This window comes from Phyllostomus discolor, chromosome 14 (genome assembly GCF_004126475.2).
Source record: "Phyllostomus discolor isolate MPI-MPIP mPhyDis1 chromosome 14, mPhyDis1.pri.v3, whole genome shotgun sequence".
Classification (NCBI taxonomy): domain Eukaryota; kingdom Metazoa; phylum Chordata; class Mammalia; order Chiroptera; family Phyllostomidae; genus Phyllostomus; species Phyllostomus discolor.
The window spans coordinates 1,494,556-1,519,802 of record NC_040916.2 but is presented as its reverse complement, the minus strand read 5'-3'; the positions used below and the strand labels follow the sequence as shown (position 1 = coordinate 1,519,802).

General features: G+C 38.8%; 1 non-coding gene across 1 annotated transcript; it reads left to right on the top strand.

Moving 5' to 3' along the window:
- The first annotated feature begins 24,633 nt into the window (after positions 1 to 24,633).
- Positions 24,634 to 24,707, top strand: TRNAR-UCU. Its single transcript has one exon. It is a non-coding gene; the product is annotated as a tRNA-Arg (tRNA).
- The last annotated feature ends 540 nt before the right edge of the window (positions 24,708 to 25,247 follow it).

Sequence of the window (25,247 nt, the reverse complement as noted above, 5' to 3'; positions counted from 1 at the left end):
AAAGTTAATCAAGCTAGAAACAACAAAGCTAAAAGCAAAAGCCTTCTTCTCCTTCCCAGACTGGCCATACTATACACTGCCAGGGGTATCATTCAATTTGGTGTTGTACAAAACAGCAGTCCTGCCTCCCATGGCATAAGAAGGCAGGTACAGTCAAGGTAAATACCAGTGGAACCACCTATGTATGTACATGACTTAGACATGAAGATCACTGGACACTTTGAATTTAGAATTAACAATGACTATTAAAGACCAAGTTTCTATATACTAAGCTCTTTACATGTATTATGTCTTTTAATATTCACAAGCTCTCTGTGCAGTATACATTTCCCTTATTTTACAGATGAGAATAGCAAGGACTGGAGAAGCCAAGTCACCGGCACAATAACACAAAGATGGTGAAAGAGAAACCAAGGTTTCAAATATAGATTTGTCATACTCCAAAGCCTAAATTTTTAACCACTAGATTTTGCTGAAAAGGCTTGTGAGAAACAAGTTATTTGATCTTGCTTCTGAAGGAGAGATAGGAAGAAGAATGACCTATGAGACTGTAGATGAACTCATCACTGTGGGAAGAAACAGGACAAAAGGAAAAGGAGCAAGAAAAGTAAAAGTGCAGGAGGAACCGAGTAAGAGGTGAAATGAGTAAGAAGTGAGAGAGCAATCAAAGAATAGAACAGATATGAGTGGAGACCAGAGACATTTTTGTGATAAATTCAGGCAGAAACAACATGTAGTAAATATGAGTGCCACTATTGCTTTAGTTTTAGGCTGATTGATGTATTTTAAGAAGATAATAGATACACATAATCATCTGCAAACAAAAAACACTTTTTTGGTTACATGTATTTGTGTCTGTAGTGTCTCTGACAAATTACCTCTGCATTCCTGTACTTGCATTCCGTGCTCCAGCAATATCAATGACTTGTAATTTCCCAAACACACTATGTTGTTTCATTCCTTAGTGTCTTTGCATATACTGTTTCCTATACCTGGATTGCCCATCTCGTTTCAAGCCTGATGAAACTTGTGCATGTGTTTATCCATTCAAACACTGATGAGATGTCACCACCTTCATGAAGCCTTCTATCCAGAAATAATCATTCCTTGCTAGGTACCACCATTACATTGAATATATACTGTATTTTTCAGACTATAAGACACACCTCCCCCAAATTTGGGAGGAATAATGGTTGTTAATGCTGCTGTTGAGTTTTGTTTACATTTACATTGGTGAAATATTGTTATTTATTATTAAATATTTTACCACATTTTTTTGCTTCAAACATTTTTTTCCTATTTTCCTCCTCTAAAATCTAGGTATGTCTTATGATCTGAAAAATACAGTACTTCCACTGTTACACTTCTTTCACTGTGTTGCAATGGTTAGTTTATGTGTATTCTTTTCTAGCTACGACCTCTTTAAGGGCAGGAATGATGTTTAATGAATCTTGTAATTCCTGCTTAGTGTAGAAATGGAAAGATAATATATTCTCCATTAATTCTACTAAATTAAGCTGAAATAATATATTTGTAAACACATAGACTTCATAAAACACTTTTTTTTCAGAAGCACATACATGCATATAACCACACTTCATTAATATACTCCCTATAGGTATGTATATGTTCTTATCATATACATAATATATCTAAAATAAGGTGACTGATTCTAATATACATGTATACATATTTTTATCTACTTATTTAAGGAATAGTTTATAATTCTTGGAATTAACTTTAGAGACTGCCACTCACTTTTGCATATCATCAATTGTGGAGAATTTTCATACTTTGAGATTGGCATTTAATTTTTAAAACAGCCAAATGTCTTTGGGATCCCAGCCTTTTGGATAAGTGGAGGTACATGTTGGGTAATGCAAAAACAAGATTTGATTGTAAAGTGGAAGAAAGTGGCTTATAAGTTGACTAACATATAGTTGGTTAACATATATATGGTTCTTTTTTTCCCTTTTTTATTATTGCTATTCTATTAAGGCAGTTTGCAAAGAGGAATTCTAGAAATTTCTGAACAGCGTCTTTCTAGTCTATTTGTTAATACAAACAAAATTAAATGAAAGTTTTGTCACCTCATAGTTACACCTGGTGAACATATAAGAACACATCATATGTCTGGAATAGAACTCCTGATTATTTATTTAGTTTGTTGGCTTTCCATATGAAATGCACAATGATAGCTGATATTGGATGTTTTGTCCCAGATGTTTTGTTACAGTATATATGATAAACTATAGACTCCCAGGTTTTATTTTTATTACAAAATAAAACAAATAATGGATGCTCTTACCCCAACTCTCACCTCGTTTTTGAAACTTATTTTATATGTAAGGAATAATGCAAGGGTCAGGGATAGGATAATATTCAGGGATGCAAACTACTTGAAAATGAAGATGAATATGCTATTAATAGTTTGTTTTTAGAATTGTAAAATAAGAGTGAATGTCAAAAATGCTGAGCTTTTGAAAATACAAGGATGAGTAAGTCATGAAACTTACCTTCAAGGAACTACTAGTTCAGTCTGGAAAATAAGCAAACACATAATTACTGCACCATATGATAAAGGTTGAAGTACAACTATATATAAGTTACTGAAGAATCAAAGAAGCGGCAGAGATTAAATGTGTAGACCTTAAGAAATGCTAAGAGTTAACTAGTCATTCAAAGGATGAAAGGTATTACAAAAAATGGAACAGCATACACGAAAGCAGGAACACAGAAAACAATATAGTTGGTGTGGCTAGATTATGAAGGGAATTTATGCTAGAGATTGTTCTTTATTCAGCAGACAAGGAGTCAGTACCAGATTTTCATTTTAGAGTGATAACTCTGGCAGTGGTAGATGGACGGACTGGAGGATACATATCATTTAAGAAGCCTGACCATTCTGGGGACTACAAATTCAATAATGTGGCATTGCACAGAGCCCAATGAGTGTGGTTTTATCTCAACCAATGGGTAAGGTGGAAATAACACCTAGAACAATGTTGTAGGACCCAGACATCAATGGGTAGTGTGGGGTGGAACATGCAGATATGGACAATGATGCACAGTAACATGAAGTTGCATGGGGTATGGGGTTGGGTTCGATGATCATTTTCCCTGGTATTCCAGGAACTGTGGCACTTTTCTAGACTTCCAGTGCTAATATTGGGAAAGTCCCTGATAAACTAGTATGGATGGTCACCTTAGTTAGTGCCTAGCAGGAACAGCTTGCACTCTGTGGCAACTGTTACTCAGAACTTTTCCCTGGAAACCAGCTGGGGGTCATCTCCTTGACAGACTAGAGGGGAATGAAAGCTGAGTTAGTTAGTTTATGTTTTAGAGGAGGTAGAAATGGGAAGGGGTAGGAGGTGACAATGAGTCAGAAAAGCTAGGCCAGTTGAACAGGAGGAAATCAAAGAAAGGTTAAGTTAGAGCCAGAGGGTGGAGGTTGGTGTCTGGTCCAGAATCGTGGGCTCTCTGCTAGTGGTAAGGAACATTACAGAGTCAAAACACAAGCATTGCAGAGTGACAATATATATTTAGCTTTTTATTCACATATAGATTTCATTTAGTCAACCTATATTCATTCACCATTCATGGAGGGCCTATTGTGTGCCTGAATTTTGTATATGCTCTATCAGTTAGTCTTCAAGCATAGCCCTATGACTTGAAGGTATGATCATTTCCATTTTACAGATGAGGAAAACAAAGCTCAGAAATGTGGTAACTTTCTATAAGTCACACATTAATTGGGGGGAGCCAAGACCTTCATCTAGGTTTGTCTCCAAGGTCTCTGGTCATTCCAGCAGACCAGTATACCCATCTATGCCTGATCATGATTTACATGGACACCTGTTAAAAATAATATAGGTGCTGATGAAATTCTGGTTCCAAAGGTTAATGACAAAGCTCTGGGCTTAAAAAGATCTTAGGACCAAAATGAATCACAGATGACCATGAGTTAGCCAAAGACAACAGATTAAAATATTGATAATAACAGAACACCATACAAGAGGGCCTGAAATAACATCTCATGTTCAGCTCAAAACCATCAGCCACAGCCTTACTCACCTACTAAGGTTTGTTCTCAACCCAGCTATTTAAGAGAAAAGGATCAGAGAAGAGATTCTAAAATGATGAAAGAACTGTCAGAAGGTTAAGAATTAGGACAAAGAAGGACTTCCGGCCAAGATGGAGGTATAGGTGAACATACTGTGCCTCCTCAAACAACCAAAATTAAGGACAACAAAAATTTAGAAACAAAAAACCAACCAGAACAGACAGAAAACTGAACTGTACAGAAGTCCTGACAACCATTCATCCAGACCTGTAAGAGGGGCGGAGTTGGCAGCCAGCAGAGAGGGGTCATGGAAGGGAAAAGCAGTTGCTGGTGGTCCCGGTCACGCAGGGGGCACGTGGTGGCTAGCAGCCCCCAGTGGCAGACCTTGGGCTCAGGAGTGGGGAGGTAACAAGCAGACCCAGTGAGGCATACAAGGCAGCTAGCTGTCCATAGTCACACATTCATGTGCAGATAAACCAGGTGAAAACAGGCAGCGAGACAGACCACACAACCCAGGGCACCAGTGCCAGGAAATAAAGCCTAAAAGCACTGATTGAAAACACTTGTGGAGATTGAGGAGCTAGGAGAGATTCCCAGCCTCACACAAGAGTTTGTTGGAGAGACCCACAGGGTCCTAGAATGTACACAAATCCACCCACGCAGAAACCAGCACCAGAAGGGCCCAATTTGCTTGTGGGAAGAGGCAGAGGGAACTGAAATCTGACAGAGAGTGAAGCAAGCACCATTGTTCCCTCTCTGACCCTGCCCCTACATATAGCATCATAACTCAGCAACTGGGTTGCCCCACCCTGGTGAACACCTAAGGCTCCACCCCTCATATGTAACAGGTGTGACCAGAACAATGCCCCCCCCCCAAAAAAAAGATGGCTCAAACAGAAGAACAAATCAAAGCCCCAGAGCCAAAACTTTTAAACAACCAAGAAATAACCAACCTATCAGATGCACAGTTCAAAGCACTGGTGATCAGGATGCTCACAGAATTGGTTGAATTTAGTCACAAATTAGATGAAAAACTGAAGGCTATAGTAAGTGAAATAAAGGAAAATGTACAGGGAACTAATAATGATGGGAAGGAAACTGGGACTCAAATCAATGGAGTGGTCCAAAAGGAGGAAAGAAATATCCAGTCAGAAAAGAATGAAGAAATAAGAATTCAAAAAAAAATGAGGACAGGCTTAGGAAGCTCCAGGACATCTTTAAATGTTCCAACATCTGAATTATAGGGGGACCAGAAGGAGAAGAGGAAGAGCAACAGATTGAAAACATATTTGAACAAATAATAAAAGAGAACTTCCCCATTCTGTCAAAGGAAATAGACTTCCAGGAAGTCCAGGAAGCTCAGAGAGTCCCAAAGAAGTTGGACCCAAGAAGAAACACACCAAGGCACATCATAATTACATTAGTCAAGGTAAAAATGAAGGAGAGAACCCTAGAAGCAGCAAGAGATAAGGAGACAGTCACCTACAAAGGAGTTCCCATCAGACTGTCAGCTGATTTCTCAAAGACTATAGGCAAGAAGGGGCTGGAAAGAAGTATCCCAAGTCATGAAAGGCAAGGACCTTCATCCAAGATTGCTCTGTCCCACAAAGGTTTCATTTAGAATGGAAGGGCAGATCAAGTGCTTCTCAGATAAGGTCAAGTTGAAGGAGCTCATCATCACCAAGCCCTTATATGAAATGTTAAAGGGACTTATCTAAGAAAAAGAAGATAAGAAATATGAACAGTAAAATGACAGCAAATTCACAGTTATTAACAACCACACCTAAAACAAAACCAAACTAAGCAAACAACTAGAACAGGAACAGAGGCACAGAAATGGATATCACATGGAGGGATAGCAACAGGGGAGTGGGAGGAAGAAAGAGGGGGAACAGGTACAGAGAATAAGTAGCATAGGTGGTAGGTAGAAAATAGACGGGGAGGGCAAGAATAGTATGGGAAATGTAGAAGCTAAAAAACTTATGACACATGGACATGAACTAAAGGGGGGAATGTGGGGGGAGGGGTATGCAGGGGGAGAGGTGTGAAGGGGAAAAATGGGACAACTGTAATAGCATAATCAATAAAATACATTAAAAAAAAGAATTAGGACAAAGATCCCAAGACTTAATGTTAACAAGTCCTCCCAGTGATCTGTAGGCCCCAGCAATCTTGAAAAAAGCACACCTGTATCTCCTCACAAAGAGCTCACTGACTCCCGAAAGAACCATAGGTGTAAATAGTCCATTAGAACACAATTGTACTATTTTAAACATATCATTGAGTCTTTTGACAAATAATTTTCTTGACTATTTTTGTCCAGTGATTGCTAACCTTATATATAAAACACTGTGCAGTCTGGTCTCTGCCTATCTCTCTGACCTTGTGTAACCTCATGGCCACACTCTCTCTCCTTTTATATTTCTAACACATGAAACTCATGCTCACACTAAACCTTTGCACTGGCTGGTGATTCTGAACTGGAACCTTCCCTCTCTGCTCCATGTAAAGCTGCTTTTGCTTGTATGTCCACTTTAAATGTCACCTCCTCAAAGAGGCCTTCTCATTAACTTGCAATCCTTCATTATTTTCTTTATAATTTATCATTTGTTTATTTGTTGCCTATATCCCTTTTCCCAATAAACGTAGGCTCCATGAGAAAAGCAACCTAAATTTTGTTCATGGTTGTATTGCCAGAAACCAAATACTACACATAATTACTGGCACATAGTAATAGGTGCTTATTAAATATTTGAATGAATGCATAAAAGAACACACTCTCACTCATCACATTTGGAGAAAGGTGTCCTCATTCTTTGAGTTTCCACGTTGATTTTATAATCAAGAACATTTTGGAGGCCCAAAATAAACTTCCCACTGTCATTTAAGTCTTTTCCCTCTGGTTCCTGAAAGAGGACACCTTTTTCTCTTTACTAGACTCTAAATAATATCCCTTTAGAGGCTTTAAGACTGTTCTTAAATTGCCCCTCAACCTCCTGTGTAAGAGATGAAGTGTCCTAATTCTTAACCTTCTGCCAGTTCTTTCATCATTTTAGAATCTCTTCTCTGATCCTTTTCTCTTAAATAGCTGGGTTGAGAACAAACCTTAGTAGGTGAGTAAGTCTGTGGCTGATGGCTATGAGTTGAACATGAGATGCTATTTCAGGCCCTATTGTATGGTTTTCTGTTATTCTCAATATTTTAATCTGTTGTCTTTGGCTAACTCATGGTCATCTGTGATTCATTTTGGTCCTAAGATCTTTTTAAACCCAGAGCTTTCTACCAATAGAGTAATATTCCATAGCTAGGTGATACCTGATGAGATTTGTCACTAGAGTTTCCAATCCCATAGTTTGTGGACTAGCATCTTCACATGCACATCTCTCTCAGACTGACCATTGTTGCTATTACTCAGGTGGCTAAGCCAGAAATGGAGGTAGATACATTTAGGTATTCTTGCTACATTCATATGAAGATATTGTTGTTGTGGACTGTGAAGTTCCAGGGATAACTGTGTGTCCTTCCCTAAGAACAAAAAGCAGGTTCTGGGTCCAGCTTGAAGAAGTTATTCCCAACTCAACCCATTGAAGAAATAATGTAGGATTGTGAGAAAGCATGGATTTTGAAGATGGATTCACAAAGCTTGAATGCCAACTGTTCTACTTCCTTAATTTGAGTTCAGTTTTTTTTGTTTGCCAAAAATGAGACGTTATTATTGTCTATTTTGTAGGTATCCTGTGAATATTAAGAGGACATTTATGCAAAATTTCTAGTTAAGAACTCAGTGCACAGTAGCTTCACTTCACTTTGGAGCACGTGTGTGAGAGAGGTTTCTCTGCTCTACTTAGGTGTGCCATAAAATCTTGGTCTGTGCCCATTGTTTAAATATAAAGTACTGTTTGGATCTACATTTTAAGCTCCAATAAATTATTTATTCTTATCCAGGGTTCCTCTGTTTAGACTGCTCTCTGCTACCCTCATGTGGCTACCCTCATCCCTCGCCATTCCTAATCCTCAACTCCTTCAGTGTGGTCACTTTGCTGTAATGCAACCACTTCCCAGCTTTGTGGCCAAACTAGCACTCATCTCCTCTGAGTTAAAAATATGTACACAAAACATTTTTTAAAATTAATTAATTTATTTTTAATATATGGCTCTGTTTTTAATTTTTAAATTAAATTTATTGGGGCAACATTGGTTAATAACACTATACAAATTTCAGGTGTACAACTTTGTAATAATCTATATATTCCATTGTGTGTTCATCACCCAAAGTTTAGTTTCCTTCCATCACTATATATTTGATGCTTTTTGCCCACTTCACCCTCCCTCCACCCACCCTGTCCCCTCTGGTAACTACCTTTCTGTAGTCTGTATCTGTCTTGTTTGTTTGTTCATTTATTGCTTTTTGTTTTATATCCCACAAATAAATGAAATCATGTGGTTCTTGTTCTTTTTCATCTCAGTCTTAATGACAATAGCCATTCTAACAGGCGTAAAGTTGTATCTCTTTGTAATGTCAGCTTTCTCTTCTCGAGAAGTATCATCTCAGTTCTAAGCTCTTATTTATTTCTAATATTCATCTAATCTTTCAGAGATTCTGTATAAAACATATTCTGCATGTTTAAAGTTTGGATACCAGTAAGGTCTCTAAGTTTCAATACCATCACCTGTTGCTCTGTTCAACATCAAGTTCTCTGTCCCATGAATGCTGAAAAAGCAGTATGTTGCCATAGATTATTTAATCATAGAAATGACCTCTTTTTGCTCTCAAAGTTATATTTTTAAGTTAATAAAGAAAAATACACATATTCTTGTTTTGCCAAAGTGTAATGGCAGGCCCTGGGTAGCCCAGAATATCAGTGCTTCAGAGTGAAAATTTGTGGACAAAGCATAAATCTGCTTTGCTCCTCTCCTAATAGCATAGCACATCTGGGAAGAGCAATGAAGGATTATGTAGTATATAGTAAGTACACCAGTTTGTTTGAAAAACTTTGTGGATGAGAATAAAGGGAAATAAAGTTGCTGAGGTTATTTTAAACCAAATTTGAGAGGGCAGGATTTGAAAATCAGATACTGAAGAATTTTATTTTTATCTTAATGTTAGTGGGAACGTTTTCATAGCAGGCTTTTATGCAATTGAATTGCTATTTAAAGATTAATCTTCAGATTCAGTATGGTAAAGATGCTAATTCTTTCTTCTTCTTATTATTATTTTTTAAACTGATTTACTCATGCTTTGCTACTTTCTTTTTTTAACTTTATTTATTTATGTTTAGAGAGAGGGGGAGGGAGGGAGAAAGAAAGGGAGAGAAACATTAGTGTGTGGTTGCCTCTCGTGCACCCCACACTAGGGACCTGGCTTGCAATCCATGCATGTGCCCTAGACTGGGAATAAAACCTGTGACCCTTTGCTTTGTAGGCTGGCGCTCAATCCACTGAGCCACACCATCCAGGGCTCTTTCTTCCTTTTAATCAGTAAATTTAGTGCAACTCTATGGTTAATTCCAATATTTAACTTTATAAAACTTGACCCATCAATTCTAACACTTCTTTGGAAAGTAAAGTTAAAAATAACCATGGTTTTAAATACATGGGGTTTGAGGTGGAAGAGGTTTTCCTGTTGTGCGTGGGTCACCAGCCAGCAGTGACCACTGAACGCTGTGGATGGCTCGCCAAAAACCACACGAGAAAAAACATGCACAGAGACAAACTAGTTTCTGTGGGGAAGTAGGGATGAAATGGCCACCCCACCTAGTGGGGAGTGCCCTGATTTACAGTCCACACTTGCTTTTATTGGGCTCATTTTGCATAATAATTCAGGTAAAGTACAGTACTTATCAGGGGGAAGTAAGGAACTATAGAAAACAAGGAACTCTGCTGGTCTATTGAGTGGGAGTCAAAGAGCTGTAAGACTTTGAGGAACAAACTTCCTCCTTGGACCCCTCTCATTCAACTGAGGGCATTCTAAACAAAGAAGGTTTCACAGTAATTTACATGTTCTTTCTTAGGCCTGATCACCCAGGGAATCTGCCCTTTTCATCACAGAGCTACACCACCCTGTCATTGTTTTAGGCTTAGCACGGGAACTAAGGCAATAAGGAGATATTCTCCCAGATGATGAGAACTCAGGCTATGTCAAAGCCGAGGAGTGAGGGTCCATCACCCCCTTTTGCTGCAGCCCCCCAAGTCCTTCTTTTGGGGGGCCTCCCAAAGTGATCGTGCCTGGCTTAGGTCGTTCCCCCCATGGGGAATCTTACCCGTCTTTGGCTAACCGACCAAGCTTTTTGGGGTTCAGTTATGAATAAAGCAGCAGAAGCAGCATTCCTGCCAGGGAGACAATCCCTTGTCTCCTTGCTGGCTTATGGTTCCAAGGGCGTTCCCTTAGCCTTAGCCTACTGGGGGTTTCAGCTTCTGATACCAGTCAGGGCGGTTCCCAACATTTTCCAGCTATCCTAAGTTACTTTAAAATTATTGTGATGAAAACATTAAAGTATAACAGGAATAAAACAAATAGTCCTATGGAATAGGAGAGCATAGTCACAAATCAACATGAGAAATTAGTGTATGAAGGAGAGTATTACCTTCATCATATACTGCACTTCTAATCAGAACTAGGGGTTTTACTGTCTAATGAATTGCATTTGAATAGTTAGTTTTCAGTTTGCCAGATTGGGTAGGGTATGTTAAGCCTCCCCTCTAACCATATACACAAACAAATTTCACATGGGCTGAAGTTACAATTTTTTTACAAACAAAACACAGCTAAAAGATTTTTTTAAAAAACTATAGAACATACAGTTTACAATATATTTCGTATATTTAATTTTAGAATTGAAAACCCTTCTTGAGCAAGACACAGGACCCAGAATCTGCAAAGGAAGGAGCTGACAAGTTTTATTGCATGATTTTTTAAAATTTATATCATTGTAGACACGTTACAGAACAAAACAAAGGGGGGCCTGGGATAATATACTATTATTGAAAGAAGGCCCCGGGTCCGTTATGTCCGCCACCAGAGGAAAGACGTCTCTCAATACCAGAGATTCGTGAAAAGGAAAGGAAATGTTTATTTAATGCTATACTAACTTAAAGTAGTGACCTAATGTCTTCACCAAAATCCCAAAGTCCCTTAAAACACCCACAAACAGACACAGTCCTTCCTTCCTTCCTTCCCCCTTTGCCCAGTCCAGAGTACTGTATCTCAGGAAAGGAAATAGAAGTCAATGGCTCAGGTAGTCCTCTGGTTCTTCCCAGTTAGTACTCCATCTCGACTGGGAGACCTCCCTGGGTTCCCGGCACCCTCGGCTGAGTCGCCGGGATCTCTGCTAAAACCAGGTGGTGGTTCCCCTTTCTAAAGCTGTGGGGGTCCCCACTCTGCCAGGCCGAGTGGTTCTCTTCTCCAGGGCTGCTGCGTGGTTCCCTCTCTCTGGGATGCGGGAGTCTCCACTCCGTCAAGTCCGCGTGGTTCTTCCTCTCTCAGGGCTGCAGGAGTCTCCACTCCGTCAAGTCTGCATGGTTCTCCTTCCTAAAGCAGCATGGTTCTCCTTCTCAGGGCTGCACATGGCTCTCCTCCTCAATGGCCGCCAAATCTGGGTTTTTAAATCCCCGCAGCCAATCTTCCTCTGCAGCCTCATTTCCGACTCCTCCCACACTTGGCTTCACATGCCAGAACTCGTGTCCTTCCAGCTTTACTGGGCTGCCATCATGAGTTTGGGCAGGTGTGGCCCCATGTCCTGGAGCCAATCCTCTCTGAGCTCGCACGCAGGCGCTGTAACTCGGGGGACCTGCCCCCCCCCAGTTACATCTGGGTGGGGAAGTTACTTCCATTCCCCTGGCTTAGAGCTGATCACAGCTACTTAACATATCTATGCAACCAGTCAAATGTTATAGATATGCCAAACGACCATGCCAGAGCTTAGCTGCAAGGCTGTTGCTATGCTAAACAGCTCTCAATGGCCCTGCTCCATTTGTCCCTACCCCCAACCCACACCCTGGGCGGGGGGATGGAGACATCCCAAAATCTCCTGGACACCTTAAGTTCTGGACCCCATTTCAAATGCCTATTTGGCGCCCCCCCCTTGGCTGCACCTTGTAACAGACATAACAGACAAAGTTTAAAAGTAAGTTACATAGTGGGAAATTTTTATTTAGCAAGATACTTAATTGATAATATGAAAAATATCCAATAAATATACATAAAAAAGACAAATGGTTGAAGAGGAAATTGGATTCAGAGTATCAGTAGAAATTGTCCAATAAACATCTGAAAAGATGATCAACTGCGTTTGAATTTTTAGAAGTATAAGTTAAAGCAACTAAAAGACCCTTGGCTGTTAAAAATTAAAGTGATGGGTAATATGCATTCTTGGTAAGTGTTTGGGGAAACAAGCATCTCCATTTGTTGTTAGTGAAAATGTAAATCTGTGAAACGTTTTTGGAGATATTTTGGCAGAATGTATCAAAATCAAGTGTGGAAATACTAGTAGTGCTATTTCCACAAACCTGTACTATAGATCTCTTCACACATGAATACCATGATTTATACATATAGAGGTGATTCACATCATTGCATTGTTTCTAGTAGTGAGAAACAGAAAACAACCTAAGTTTCTATCAATAGTAAATTAGTTAAATAAATTATACTATATTCATACTTTATAATAACATATACCAGTTAAAAATGAGATAAACTTTGATGTACCAACATGGAAAGATAACCAAGACGCACTGGTAAGTGAATATACAAAGAAAAATATGTACTATTATTCCTTTTGCATAAAATAAGAGGGGAAAGCTGTTTGTAACATACATTTGATTATGTTACATTTCATATACATGTAAATTTGTGTTTAAGTGAATGAATAGCTACTTACTGGCTGCATGACCTTCGGCAAGATGCTTAACCTCTCAGTATTTTATTCTCCTTGTATGGAATGTGAGGATAATAAAGGTACATATTCACTAGGATAGCATGATGAGGCTTAAATAAATTAATCTATTTAAACTGCTTCAAATAGTGCCTAGCACATAGTAGGCACTTGATAATATCTTATTATTTAGATATATGTTAAACTTGGGAAAATAAATTGTTATTCCTGAGGTGGGAATAAGCTTTAAGGCATAAGAGGGGGCTACAATTATTTATATTATATGCCTAAATGTTTAAAGTGATTATGTGCCCATCTGTTGAGTGACTAAAATATATATATTCCTATATATATATATGTATATTTCCTTTATTTTATTTTTAGAGAGAGAGGAAGGGAGGGGGGAAGGGAGAGAAACATCAATGTGTGGTTGCCTCTAGTGAGCCTCACCCACAAACTTGGGACCTGGTCCACAATCAAGGCATGTACCCTGACTGGGAACAAAACCCTTTGGCTAATAGGCTGGCACTCAATCCACTGAGCCACACCAGCCAGGGCTAAAATATATTTTTTAAAGGCTTATCTAAAGAAGTCTGTTAAAGAATGATGATAGAAATCCAGGAACAAAGTCAAACAGTGCTGAGCTAGGGCAGGACCACTGAGAAAGGACAGAAGTACTACAATTTGGTGTTGGTTATGGGAAGCCAGAGAGAGGGAGAAGGCAGAGGTTGCTCTCAGCTTGAGAGGGTTCAATGATTAACTTGGAAATGTTGAACCATGGAAAGAAGCAGTGGAGTAAGGAAAGTCCTTTGTGGGGTAGTATTTTAAGATGGAGAAAGGTTTGTATTGTTTGAATTACCTTGAGTTTAAGCTTATAGGACCTCACCTAATAGGAAATATTTAGTAGACTAGATATAAAAAGTGGAGCTCTGGACAAAGTAAAATGTGTCAGCTATCAATCTGAAGTAGAGCAGTAGAAGAAGTCTCAAGTTCTCAGATCTCATTTTAACAATTTCCATCTACTACTTCTATTTTAAAAATAAATAATTGTGGAACTATGGATCCATCTCTGGGCTTGGGAGACAGATATCTGCTATAGTCACTCAGAATAACACAAGTAGAAGGACTCAAGTTGCTCACCCACTGGGAGGAGGCAGACATGCACAAAATTGGTTGTAATACAATGTTCTCAGTGCTCCAACAGCCATATGCACAGGTGCAATACTAGCGTGAAGATGGGTGTGATCCAATCTGCATAGAGTTATAGTGATGTTAGGGTTATGGTGGATTATAAAAAATAAGGTGACTGAACTGAATATTCAAAGAGGAGTAGCAGTCTTCCAGACAAATGTAAAGGTAGAGAAAAGAAGGGCATTCCAGAGAGAGGAAATATCTCATACCAGGGCTTGTTACTATGGAACCAGAACAGTTTTTATTTTTGTTTTTGTTTTTATTTGTTTGTTCATTTTAGGGAATTATAAATATTTTGGCACTGTACAACATAAGACCTGGGGTGAAAGCGGAAGAAAATAGTAAATGAAGTTGAAAAGAGGGATAGGAATCAGACCATAGATAGCCTTTAGGCTATTCTCTGGGCAATAGATGGACAAACATTGATGCATGTGTACTTCAAGAAAAATGATAATTGGCATAATATTCTTCAGTTCCATCCATGCTGAGTCTGTGAAAGATGAGTACCAGATGATCTCACCTATAAGAGGAATCTAATGAACAAAATAAACTAACAAACAAAATAGAACTACAGGCATGGAAACATGGAATAGTCTGAAAGTGACCAGAGGAGCAAGGGGATGAGGGATAATGGTGCAAAGAAGAAAAAGGGACTAGACAAAGAACATGTATGAATGACCCATGGACACAGACAACAATATGGGGATTAACTTTGGGAGTGAAGAGTAGGGTGGGCCAAGGAAGGCAAAGGGGGAGAATTGGGACTACTGTTATTAGAATAACAATTAAAAAATGATTTAGCCCTGGCTGGTGTGCCTCAGGGGACTGAGTGCCAGCCTGTGAACCAAAAATGGTTTAAAAAATCACATTCGTTCCGTTGGTGGTAGGCCAGGTCAGTAGGAAGACAGCAGGGATTATTCCAAGTAAATAAGTAGGGGGTTATTAAAATATTCAAATAGCTTTGGTTACAAAAGATGAACTCTCTGAACTATGCCCAAAGCAATGGGAATGGAAAGTGAGGTACAGATTGGAAAGCTAGTGAAGAGGCAGAATCGATAAAACTCTGTAGTTGATTAATTTTGGAGGATAAAGGTAAGGAAAGGAGCTTTGACAGCCTGCACGTTTTCAGCTCAAGTGACTGGGTAACCAGTTCTTCCTCCTCAGTACTGTTTTTATCAAATCAATAATCTTTTTTCAATTTACTGTTGTGGAGCCAGTTCTATTACTAGAGTCCAGATCTCCATTATTACTTACCTTGACCACTGCAAAAGCCTCCTCCTAGAGCCCTCTTGAAATTATTCACTGCAGAGCAACCAGAGTGATCTGTCTAAAATGCAAATCAAATAATCGTTCTTCCTTACTTAAAATCCTTCATGCCCCTGCATCTCCTGCGGGATTAAAATCAAAGGCCTTTAACATGACATATGAAAGTCTCCATGGTCTGGTCTTTCTAGCCACATTCTTTGTCACTCTCTGCCTGGGACTTTGGACTTCAGCAACCCCTCATTTCCTGTAGTTTCTTATACAAACAAGATAATTTTGGCTGGTGCTGTTCCCTTTTCTGGGAGTGCCTTTCTTACTTGGTTTCACCAACACACACCACACACACACACACACACACACACACACATTATCCCGACCCCAACCTTTTTCCCCCCTTAGGTAAATAACTGCTCTTACTTTAGACCTTGGTTGAGTCTATAGCTCTAGAAAACCTTCTTAAAATTCTCAGACTGGGTTACTTTGCCCATATTCTGTTGTTGTAGTGTGCTGGATGTATCTGCTTTGTGATTCTATTTACTTTCTGTTTCCAACTGATTTTATTTAGAGCAGATATGGTGTCTTTATTTTCTGCATCTCAAATGTTTAGCACACTTCTTGGTATATACTATACATTTATGGATTTGTGGAATAAGTGAATTAATAAATAAGTCAGTGGGTGGTGCTACCATTAACTAAATCAGTGGACTATGAAAAGTAGAATAATTATGGGAATAAAAAAAGAAAGGAAATTTATCATAAATACATTTAATGGAAATATAAACTCATGTTTGTGCATTTTATAATTAAGATGCCTATGAGTCATTTAGGGATGGCTGTGTCAAGGCAGCTGAATAAAGCAAACTGGCTTTCAGGTGAGATGCCTGGTTTTAAGGTATAGATATGAGAGTTTTCAAGTCATAGTTGGTAGTGTGTGTTGTGCTATTATTTCAGATTATTCAGGGAAAAAATAGAAGAGAGCCAATGTATACTTTAGGGCAATGTTTTGACCCACAGAAAAAATCAATTAAGAGCGCACGTGTCTATACAAATACATGTGTGTTTAACTGAAACAAATATTTTATGAAACAACGCATGCTTTTTTAAAAATGTGACATCTTCTGTTATTTTAATTTTTTTCTGTTCTGTCCTATCCTATCTTGACCCCTCCTGTCTTATAATTTCTTTTCTATTTAATAATATAAAATGCTGTTAACATTTTGACTGGCAGTCTGATAAATGAAGCTCTTCGGAACACTCATATTTAAGAAGAAAGAGGAATGGCTGGAGAAGGACTCTGACAAGGAGGGGCCAAGAAATAGGGAACAAGTTAGAAGAGGGTGGTGTTTGTTACAGAAATCAGAGGGATGAACATTTTTTGGAAGGAAGGTGTGAAATGCTGCATAAAGGTAAAGTGAGGTTATTGAATTTGATGGTTAGAATATTGTTAGTGACTTTAGAGAGAACATTTGAACATTAGCTAGATTGAAGTCCGTTGAGGAATGGGTAGAGTGTGCAAAGAAAGTGCCTGAGCATAACCGACCTACTCTCTGTAAAAATACAGACTGCCAGAAACTAGTTTACTAAGGCCTTTATCTAATTTACAGCTTACAAAGACCTTACAAGGTAGATATTATTACTTGTGTGAATTTGTAAAACCAAATGAGCAATCTGAGTCTCAGAGAGGTTTGTTTAGTTGACCTTCAGTGAATTATCACAGAGTGAGTTGCCGAACCAGGATTCAAACTTTGGCCAGTCCTGACTTGAAAGTCTGTAGTTTGCCAGTTGGACTATACAGGCCTGTTTTTGTAATATCAGATACATAATTTAATTTCTATGGATATGAGTTTACCAATTTATGTAATTACAGATGAAGAGGCTTGACAAAAATTATAGACTATAGAAATATGGAAAGTAAAGTGCAAACATTCACCCACTTAGCATTATCAATTTAATGTTCAAACTAGTTTTTTTAAATTTATACAAGTATTTAGAGTATATGGTAAAAAATTCAACTGTTGCATTAGGTTAAAAATAATACAATTATTTAAAATATATATTTTTCCATTTTGAGCATTCAGTGATTCTAGGAAGAAGTTATTTGATGTTTTTTATTTTTCTGATTTATCAGCTAAGACTGAAGACTAAGTATTTTGTTCTCGCCTTCCCAACCCTTCTTTCCACTGTGCATAGAGACTATACTGGGGATTCAAGAGCAATTTGGTGACATTATGGTGGAATAAAATGAGCACTGAAGATAGAGTCAGAAAACCTGGAATTGAGCAGCAGCTATGTGAATGATTGATCTTGAACAAATCATTTTATTTATATAAAATGCCATTATATAAAGGACACTAGTTTTCTGTTTTGCAAGGACAGAGAAAAGACTTATAAGGAAAAGCCTCAAAATCTCTGTATCTTTCATTGAATGCTTTATGGGCACCTGATCGGATTGGTGACATTGGTCAAAACACTGTGCCTGTGGCTCTCCTCAGCCCCACCACTTCTGGACTGAGTGACTTTGTTCAAGTCACTTTAATGTCTTTGATCAAGGTTTTTATTTTGTAAAAGGAAAATAATGATAAGCATTCTTTCCACAGCATAGGATAGTTCCTATGGGATATCCTATCCTATGGGACATTTTATCCTATGGGATAAAATGAAGTAAAGAATTTAAAATAGTTTTCTCATCAGTATGACTACTTTTACAGTGTTTCTTAGAATTATAGACAGATAGCATGAGGAAGGACATTGGAAATTCATCCACCACCTCTTAAAAGATGATAATCTGAGCCTGATGGAGATTAACTGGTTTACTCAAGGTAAAATTCTTCCCCTTGATTCCAACCCTGTTTTCATTGTGGGGACTGACTGTTCTTTAGTATGGGCTTTAGGAAGGCTAGTACTGTGTAGACTATGACTGATTGTTATATAAGATAAATTATGTATAGACCTTGCTACTATTTGTCATTCAAAGGTTCCTATGTAAAGACAGGTACAGTCCCTGGGATTGAACACTTTATGGTCATACTTTTTGTATAAACTGATGCAGAGTGAAAGATAAACACCTGTCTCCTCTGTCCATTACAGAGTCTACTTTACTATGTTCCCCTCAAGGCTCCTTCCAGGCAGAATAGGAAATAGAGCTGAGGTAGCTAAGAGAGAAAGAAAGCCCCATTTTCTTTTAATATTAGGCAAAGCCAATGTTCTTGAATACATTGGCCATTGGTCACAGAATCATTGCTCTGATGAGAATTCATCTTCTAAGTTTTTTTTACCTTGGGCCTACAGTATCTGCCCTTTTATGAACCAGAGCCTCTGTGATGCCTGTGAAGATTAAACAGACTGGTTGCCAGCCCATTCTCATGGTAACTCAGTACCATAGGGATTAGGAGCTGGTAGTACATAAGGCCCCAGGCAAAGAACTAAAATAGGTACATGTGTGTTATAGAGTCAGAAAGATCCCAAGGTGTGCGGAGGTGAACATCACATGGAGGGGAATCTGGCACCATATTGAGTGGGTAGGAGAAGATTTAGAAGAACAGGTAGTAGAGACTGAATATTTAAGGAGAAGGGATCTGGATTAAAAGAATTGGGGTAAAGTAAATAGGTATGAATAATAAAATATGGAGGAAGGAAAAAAAGAGTCTAAAGATGAAGGAATAATAATATCAAGACTCTGAAACCAGTGACAAAGTATTATGATTGGTGATAAGGGTAGTGGGGCTTGGAAGCCTTGGGGAACTCAAAGAGCCCAAAGGATGTTGGGTAGGGGAAACAGAGACAGAGAAGAGCAGTGGGCTTTATGTGCAAAAGTCCAAGAACCATGAGTGTGGACAATATAATGTTTGGAATAGATGGTTTCTAGATGAAAACAGGCCAAGAAATGGAACTTTATGGAGGATAGGGGCTGGATGGGAAAGGATTAGGGAATTTCAACTGCAGAATGTGGGAAAAGTGGAATGCATATGAATGAGGAATAGTATGGAAAGAAGAGGAAGGAAATTTTTAAATTGGGAAATGACTAAAAGTGATTCACCCTGAGGCAGATGAAGAAATTGATGGAGAAGGCAAGAAGTAATAGTAAAAATAAAAGACGGGGGAGCTAGTATTGAATACACAAGAAGGTGATAGCTTGGAGTTATAAACAGAGGTAAGAAGAGCCTGGATTCTAAAGAGGAGAAAGGGCCTTGTATTTGAGAGGTAGGCCAGGAATTAACACATTTGTTGGAGAATGGGGGTGAAGCAGAGAGCAAGTTTCCCATAAAATTCTCACAAAAATCTGGTGGGACATGATCACCGCTGCTTCTCTTTTAGTTAAACACTGATAGTTTCCTCATCCTTCTTAAGCAGAGAGAGAATTCATCCTTGGGGAAACACTCTAGAATTCTCTAGACAGCTTTCTAGAAAATCTGAGATAGAGGCAAACAGGTAAGGGAGAGTCTCTCTCCAAATTCTTCACCATTCCTCAGATTTCCTTAAGGACATGACCTCTGTGTGGACTGTGGAGGTCTAGCCCATTTTGAGATAGATTGGCTCTACATCTACTTTAGGGGAGGTCTGAGAGGCCTGGGTAACAAATGGTACTGGGCTAGACCTGTAATGGTTTCTGAAAGTAGGATATGATGATTAAAACAAAATTTGCCCTATATTTGTTCTCCTTTGTCTTAATTCTAAGACTCACTTATTACCTGGATTATCTTACTTCTCTCTTAAAAGATAGGGAACAGGATGGCAAAGGAATGAGTCAGGGTTATCATATGAGGATGGATGAAAACAGGAAACTTTAGGAATATAAGTGCTTCATTATGATGGGTTAGAAAAATTCATGAGGGAAATATACAAATAAGCACAGGGCAAGACCTCACAAGGTTGAAATGTCTGGAAAAGAAGTGATAGGCCTTTTTGACTTACAGAGATGTTCATATTGCCCTTCATTAAGGGGTAGAGAGTTATGAGCTGAACACCTGTTAGGTCTGCAGAGTGGGCCTAGCACCATAGGCCTGATATTGCAAAGCATTTTTTTAACTTCCCTGGGAGGTGATGAGAGGAGGAAAAAAATACTAAGAGGGAGCTAGTGACATTTAGGGACATAAGAGGATGGTATATGGAAGCCATTTCTATAGTGTTTTCCCACAACAGATGTGAATTAATAATGTTTGGGACCACACATCCATAGCTACAAAATAGTCATGGGATGTGGGGCAGGCATAGGGAATATAATCAATAGTGTTGTGGTGACTGTGTGGTGCCAGGTGGGTGATGGACTTGTTGAGGCAATCACTTCTTTTTTTTAAATATATTTTTAAAATATTTTATTTATTTATTTTTAGAGAGGGAAGGGAGGGAGAAAGAGAGAGAGAAACATCAATGCGAGGTTGCTGGGGGCCATGGCCTGCAACCCAGGCATGTGCCCTGACTGGGAATCAAACCTGCGACACTTTGGTTCACAGCCTGCGCTCAATCCACTGAGCTACGCCAGCCAGGTTCAGGCAATCACTTCTTAAATTGCATAGGCTCCAGCCACTATGCTGTACATCTGAAACTAATGTAAAATACTATTGAATGTTAACTGTAACTGAAAAAATAAAATTGATACAAAATGTAAAAAAGTGAAAATAGCTGACACCTTAAAAATAAGGTTTGGAACATTGTAGGGACTGGGAGGTAAAGTATAGTATGTGAACTATGTTATCCAAATGACTATTTTATTCCCTTACTACATTTAATATCCTTTAGCATTTAAAATATTATCTAGTATAATATGGTCAATAATATTGTAGTAACTATATATGGTATCAGGTGGGTACCAGACTTACTGGGTTATCACTTTGTAAATTATATAAATGTGTAATCACTGTGTTTTACACCTGAAAATGGATATAATATTATATGTCAACTGTAGTGGAAGAAAAAAATTTAAAAAACCTCACAAAACATTGACTGGTTGGTACCTTTAAGGAATCTGTGAGAAGGACCATAGCAAGATGTGGGATTTAATTACTTTTGTTTATGGTCCAAAAGGAAAATATTTTTGGAATTTGTCATATGTATCCCAGCAATGTTTTGTGAATTAAATAATGAATGAGCATTACCAGTTTGTCTATAGGGTCAAAGAGTGGTATGGTAGTCACTTAGAAGCATGAGAAATATTTGTTTGAGTCACAGATTATTGGAGAATTAAATCAGTGGAAAATTTCTTGAAAAGGGAATATACTCATTTCTTTAAGGGTTTACATAAACATAAATGACATACCTCATTTAAAAGAAGAAAAGGATTTACTGTTTTCAGTCATTTTGAATGTACTGATTTCAACTTTCCTGGTCTTTTAAAACTTTCACTTTCTTTGTTTCCCTTCTTATTTTTAAATTGAAAACTTAGTTTAGAGGCATTATTCATGCTTATCAAGATGCTTTATCTGATTTATGGATGATAAAGTGAAAGTAGATGTTAGAGAAACATTTCATATTTGATAAAAGCCCTTGGACAAAATCCAGAGGATTTTGTTAATACAGATTATTAATACAAGAGGTCCTAGAAAGACTTGTTGAAAAGGACTGTTTTTTTTTTTTTTTGCAACATTTGTGAGATTGCTGTTAGTGGGCTGAGAGGGTGAGAAGAGATTATAAGAGAAAGATAAAAGAAAGCTATTCAAGAAGAAGGAGGCAAGCCAGGCAATAGAGTCAAGAATTGTAAGTCATGGAATAGAGGAAGGAAGGGAATAACACTTTGCACCATCAAGTCTCAGTTAGTCTTTATGAACAGCATTTATTATTGCCCCCAGTTTATTATCTGGAAGTGGAGGATTCAGAAGGTAAGTCATTTTCTCGGGGGTTTGAAGCAAGTAAGCTTCACAGCTTGTTATTGAAGTTGGATCTTTCTACTTCCAGAGCTATGGCTTTGGTGTTAACTTGGAAAATTGACAATTTATTTGGTTGGCAGTAAGATTAATTTCTATTTTTTCTCCCATATGTCTTTCAGAGTAGCTGCTACATTGGGATTTACATACAGAATCCTTGAGGGTGGGACCATGTCACTTTTTATTTTTCATTATTATATCCCCATTGCCAAGTGAGAACATTGCAAACAATGAATGAAGCTGCTGGAAGGAGTTGAAGAGCTAGCCTCTTTATTCAGCAGGTGGAGAACACATGATCTCTTAAGAGGCTGTGAAACTTCAGGCAAAACTCAATCTAACAGATTTCTTGGGTATAGGGCAATATCTTTATGAAAAGCAAAGGGTGTGTGTATGAGTCTGAGGGAACATTGACCAAGCCTGCTGGGAAGTATCCTGAGAACTTTTATTGTATTTGAGTGGTTCATGGCTGGCCTGTGGTGTTGAGCTTCCCTTTATAGTCACATAGACCTCTTGACTACTTCTTTAACCAGCACCTTGTTACTAGCCACTCAGTGTAATATAATCTCTGGCTAGCACTGCATTCTGTGTGATAGGTTCTTGGAGTTGTCTAGGGTAGATGTGCTAAGAAAGGTCTATCCTGTGCTTTCTTGCTGTACATTTATTATATACACCACCAATTTCACTTTTCTGAGTTCCTCTCTAGGTCTTAGATGGAAGGCAATCTTGGTTGGAGAATTTGCTTTTCCCTAGATGTTAGTTTTCTCTTTGCATTGCAACCTGACTGAATCACTTTGGTCCCATTCTCTCTCAAATCTTATTCTTAAGGCTAAATGAATGGGTAGGGAAGTGTGAGATATTGTGATTATAGTCTGAGAGTTCGGAGGGCTTTTAAAAATCTTTCAATTGAAGCTCTTCACATTGTCCTATTGTTCTTCACTTGGCTGTCACCTGGTGTCACAGGTTAGAAAGAGCTATTTTGAATTGTGATTGAAGTCATTTGGCAATGTCCAGAGCTATGGGTCATAGATGCACACTGTGAGAAAAGAGAAGGGAGGCTGAGCCAGCTTTCTACTTTTATTGTCATTGAAACATAGAGGCCAATTGTCTCTTGATGTCTCTGGGAATCAAATAGGAAAAATGAGCTGAAGTTGAGGTAAGAAGGACTTAGATTAAGCATTCAGAAGAACTGGCATAGTGGAAACTATAACCAACAGTGATTATGGATTTGTCTTCTCTAAGAAGCTTTTAAAAATAAAAACTATTTTTTTGGACCTGGGCTACTGCTATGAAGGTCTTTATACAGGGGAGGGCAAAAGTACATTTACAGTTGTGCGTATGCAAAACATAGAGCTTATTTTGTATTATTATTTATTAATTATTGTATTATTTATTGTATTACAATTGTAAACCTACTTTTGCCCACCTTGTATAAGATTATGAAGGAGTGGTCACTTTGATTTTCCTAGGAAGTCCCTAAGAACCCCCAAAAGCCAAGAAATCCTCACTGTTTAAATTAGGCAGCCCTGGGAGGAAGAATGGCAGAGACTTGGAGCTATGGAAGACGGAGGGAGAGGAAACAGGTCTTCATACAGGGCTATGTGAGGACCCTCTATATTTCATTAGCAAGCTGCCATTCTCACCCTCATCCCTATATGCAAACCCTTCTTACACACACACACACACACACACACACACACACTCACTCACCCACCATCATTCTGTCTCCTCCTTCATCCTTAATTCTAGCGAAGATGCTGAAGGAACATTACAACGGACTTCCAGTACCTCTTCCCGAAGCCTGAGAAATACAGCTTTCAAAGCTGAGAACTGGACCAGTCTCCTGGAACCCAGCTTCCCTGCCAGTCTGTGCTACTGTTCACACAGGTTCTTTACAGAAGCAGCTCCTTTGTCTCAGGGATTCAGGGTTTTCCTGAATCCCCTAGCTTTGCCCAGCCCCTCTCTGAGAATATCTGGACTGGGATGAAACCACAGTGATGGGGAGGGGGTGGTGGTAGAGATGGCTTCTCAAGGCTTTGCTGGTCAGAGTACATCTGCTTAGTTAACATGAGAATAGGCAAGCTTTCTCCCTATCTTCCCTCAGAGATGGAGAGGAAAGGACAGCAAAGGCTCTAGCTCTCTGTGCTACCTCATCAGAGATTCTGGGACTAGAAAAATGGCCATCATCACATTCTTCCAGTCCTCTGAGGACCTGAGGGACCCTACAGTATTAAAAACAAGCTTTGATGGAGCCGGCTGGTGGATTTCCACTCCAGATTTTCCAGCTGTCCTTGTCCCCACACTGCTGAAAGAGCAGGATGCTGAGATGGCTCCGTGATGCAGAAGGTATGTGCTTTTTCAGTTCTGGTGCTGATGCTGCATACGCGGTGAGGTCTCTGTGGCGCAATGGACGAGCGCGCTGGACTTCTAATCCAGAGGTTCCGGGTTCGAGTCCCGGCAGAGATGGTCACCTAGTAGGTTCCCGTATTTTGTATGTTGTGCTAGCTTTATAATGATATTTATTCCTCCCTGGAGGCTCTGGGATACAAAAAGAAAAGGCCTTTCCTTGGGACTCCTGGACTTTCTCAACTTTTCTCTTTCTTCTTTATTTTCTCTCTGTCCCCCCCTTACTAATTTTTATAGTTAGTGAAGGCTGCATCTTTCTATTCAGCTTGCATGACACGGCTTTTGCATCCTTTGCTTTATAGGAGAATCACTGGCACATAGTGACTAAGGGGGCTACTATGGTTCTCTCCTTTTATTTCTGAAAACACAAAAAGGTAGATTATCCTATATGCCAAGTAGAAAATGTCCAATAGTACTCTAAAGTAATGCCCACCTTGATCTAGATAGGTCAGGAGATGGATGGAGTCATGCAGAGGATAATTTCTTGTGCTATTCTTGTCAGCTACACATTTGCATTCCTAGGGCTTTTTTGTGTGTGTGAAAGTTCACCCACTTCCTCATCTACAGGGCAAGCTTTAATCATTGCTCTTTGTCTCAATG